The sequence below is a fragment of the Zonotrichia albicollis genome, chromosome 31 (assembly GCF_047830755.1).
Source record: "Zonotrichia albicollis isolate bZonAlb1 chromosome 31, bZonAlb1.hap1, whole genome shotgun sequence".
Classification (NCBI taxonomy): Eukaryota; Metazoa; Chordata; class Aves; order Passeriformes; family Passerellidae; genus Zonotrichia; species Zonotrichia albicollis.
The window spans coordinates 2967650-2971315 of record NC_133849.1 but is presented as its reverse complement, the minus strand read 5'-3'; positions in this window follow the sequence as shown (position 1 = coordinate 2971315).

The window sequence follows — 3666 nt, the reverse complement described above, 5'->3', positions numbered from 1 at the left end:
GATCAAGTGAGGGGTCAGGAGAGCCCAAAGCACCTTCAGACACTGGGCTACCATCCTGCTGTCTCTCGGTCCTGATCAGAATTGATAACTGTGGTCAGAAGGCACCGTCAAAGGCCCCTGAGGCTGGCAGTGTCCTGCCTGCAGCAAGGAGCAGGACCTGGAAGATCTTCTGTCCCTGGAACTGGATTGCCTAAAAGAGCAACTCACCATCTGGTGACTGTCAGAAAACAGTTCTCAAGAAGATTTCTTTCAAATATTTTCCTTCAAAAAATATCCACTGGTCAGGATTACCAACCTAATGGTTTAGAAACAGAAACCACAGATGAACTAATAAGTGCTCTACTCTAGCACAGGTAGCAGACCCCATACATTCAGTAACAGACACAGAGTTGATGCACTCTGGGGGAAAATGCATCACCTGCCTGATGGCAGGGCCCTTGTGGATCCTGCAGGTCTCAGGCAGGAAATGGAAAAGGATGAAATGCATTCTTTTCCAGTTCTTTAGACACCCATTTCTCACCTCAGGATTTGAGCTAAAGCAATTCAGGGTGGACATTTGGGATTTGCTCCAGCCCAATTCCTTCGTGTTGGGTCTCAGTATTCTCTTGCACACCTTGCATGGCAGAGGGCTGGTGGCTGCTGTGCTGGTGTTGGAAGGGTCGATGCACCCAGGTGTTTGTGAACACTGCAGGCAGCAGAGATCTCCTGTCTGGGCTGGCTTTCACTGCCAGGGCCTAAAGTGCTGCTTCTTCTCTGCTCTTTTGTCTCCAGGGCTTTCGGAGCCGTTTACAAAGGACTCGACAGGGCCCCTGGAGGAGAGGTCAGTGCCAACACACCCAGCACGGCCGGCAGCTCTGCAGGGCTTTCCCCTCTGCTGGGAGCTGTGGCTGCAGCTCTGGGGGCCTGCAGAGCTTTCCTGCCCAGGCTGCTCCTCTGAAGGCAGAGCAGTGTCAGCCTGCAGAGCACAGCTGGGACAGACTTGGTCCTTCTCAAGTGCCCAAGGAATGCAAGGAGGGCAGCGGTGTCTGTCAGAGCAGGACAGCCTGGCTTGGTCTTCATATCTAAAAGTGTGAATGCATCAGCTGCTGGAGACTGAGGCCCCAATTATCTTCATCCTAGCCTCAGACAGGAACATTATTTAGCAGTTTTTCCATCCTGCCTTTCATCTTCAGAGGGAACCTCAAGCCCTAATTAGGGAGAGATCCTGCTTGGGCCCAGTTTGGGGTTTTAGTCCAACTTGAGCTGTTCAAAGAGAGAGGGAGAGAAATGAGATGGATGGATGTCCAGAGCAAAGCTCTCTCCTAAATCCTGCAGTTGTGTTTGGGTCTGGTGTCAGTGACAGCCTGTGACAGGGATCACCTGAGCAATGGGGATGTGTTTGCTTTGTTGTGCAATCCCAAACAGAGCAGTTGGATCTGAAATCATGAAATCATCCAATCACCAGTTGGATCTGAAATCCCATAGAATTGCTAAAGGGTTCCTGGCTGTTTTGCTCTGTTTTCACAGAACCAGAATTACCTCCTGCTTGCAAAATGTGTTTGAATAATAATAAGTGTGTTGAGGCCATTAGAGAAGATTGTAGGTGCAGAGAATGTTGTTAGAGCTTTGAGGCTGACAGCTGAGGGACCATTTCTGCAGAGCTTGCAAGGCCCAATGTCTCTGGCCATGTGTCCTGTAAGCAGCCCCCAGCTGGCAGAGCAATGGGCTGTGGCAATGGCCCTTGCTGAGCTCTGGTGTCCCATCCCAAGGCAGCTGGGCACAGCCCGGCTCCGTCGCTCCACAAAGACTCGCTCCATGTTTGCTGTGGCCTCCTGGCACAGACTCCTGCAATTAAAGGCTGCAATGTCCCTTCAGGTGGCCATCAAGAAAATGAGTCTCAGAGGGCAGAACAGGGAACGAGCTGTGAATGAGATCCTGCTCCTGAAGGACAAGAAGAACCCCAACATTGTCAACTCTTTGGACAGGTGAGTGCTTCAGCTCTGATCCCGTGCCCGGGCCCTGTGTTAACCTTTCCTGGCACCCGGAGTCTGTAGCCTGTTTGGAAAATGCCTGACCCAGCCACATCTTCCCAAAATATCAGCCTGGCAGTTCACTCCCTCCATGTGCTTTTGTTGCTTTGCTTTGATTTTTCCTTCAAGCTGATCCTGTTTGCTGTGTGTCCCAAGAAGTGCTGATGAACCACAGCAGAAATTATTTCCCTTGGCTTCTTCTTCCCAGCCCTTTTCCATTGCTACAGATGCCAGGAAGATCAGGTTCTTGTGTCCAGAAATGCCTCATTTGCTCATTTTTCACTGGCCTTGCCTGTTTCTGAAGGGACTTTCTGAAAGGTTTTCTGACTGCTTTTGTCCCAAGTGCTGCACAGCCTCCTCCCCTGGATAACCCTGGCAGTTGTGTTGCCTTGTTCTGCAGGGAATGGTGGAACTGATGAGTTCAGAAGCTGAACCAGCAGGGGCCAAGGGTAGTGGTTCCACATTGATCTGGGCTGTTGCTAAACTGCATTTTTCACCTGCTTGCCATCTAAGACCTCTCCTTTCTCATGGGTGTCTCCTTCTCCTTTAGACTGTGCAGATTCCAAGGGCTGTGCAGCCTGGCAGGAATGTCTCTCCATCTGATTCTGTCCTCACTGACAAGTGACCTGGAAACAAAACTCCACTCCAGGCTTTTCCATGGGGGAATTGAGCTCTGCACATTCATCTCCATGCCATTGCTTTCCTCTTCCAGCTTCCTTGTTGATGGAGATCTCTGGCTGGTGATGGAATTCATGGATGGAGGAACTTTGCGGGACATTGTCAGACAGACACACATGGCTGAAGGAGAGATGGCAGCTGTCAGTTGGGAGGTGAGGGATCCTGCTTGTCACTCCATGGCTGGGATACGATGGTCCTTCCAAACAGGGCGTGAGAACAGCAGTGGCTCCATGCTCAGGGCTTTGTTTCTGTGTTGGTTTTATGAGCTGGGGAAGAAAGAGCCTCTGCAGTGAACGGCCTGCCAGCATCACTGCACTTCTGCTCTGTTCTTGTTCTCTCTCCTGCTGTTGTGGTACTCTCTGTCTGGTTTGGATTTGATTTGCTGTTCTCAGCTTTGCCTTGAGCCGTTTGCCTGGAGCTTGTGTGCACTGCACTCCTGGCCTGTCACAGCAAAGCTGCTGCTGGCACAATTCTGAACTGTCCTTTCTTGTGTGATGTATTCTGGCCATTGGTTTTTGCCCTCATGTTTCTTGTTCTCTCTCAGTGTCTGCAGGGCCTGGATTTCCTCCATTCCAAGCAGGTGATCCACAGGGATCTGAAGAGCTCCAACATCCTCCTGGGTTGGACGGCTCTGTCAGGGAATCAGTAAAAGCCACTGCATGAAAGCTGAGGGTTTCTTGAAGGGTTCAGTTCCATCTTCCCTTGGATACAGCCCTGAGGGCTTTTCCAGCTGACTTCACTACTGCACTCTCAGACTGAGAGTGGGGAATCTTGGTGCTTGGTTTCCTCATTCCAGCTGCCTTTGACAGGGTTTGTTTCTGTCCTCAGCTGATTTTGGCCTCTGCGCTCAGCTCAGCCCTGAGCAGGACCAGCGCAGCTCCATGGTGGGCACTGCTCACTGGATGGCCCCAGAAGTTGTGACCACATCTCCTTATGGCCCCAAGGTGGACATCTGGGCCTTTGGACTGTGACCATCGGG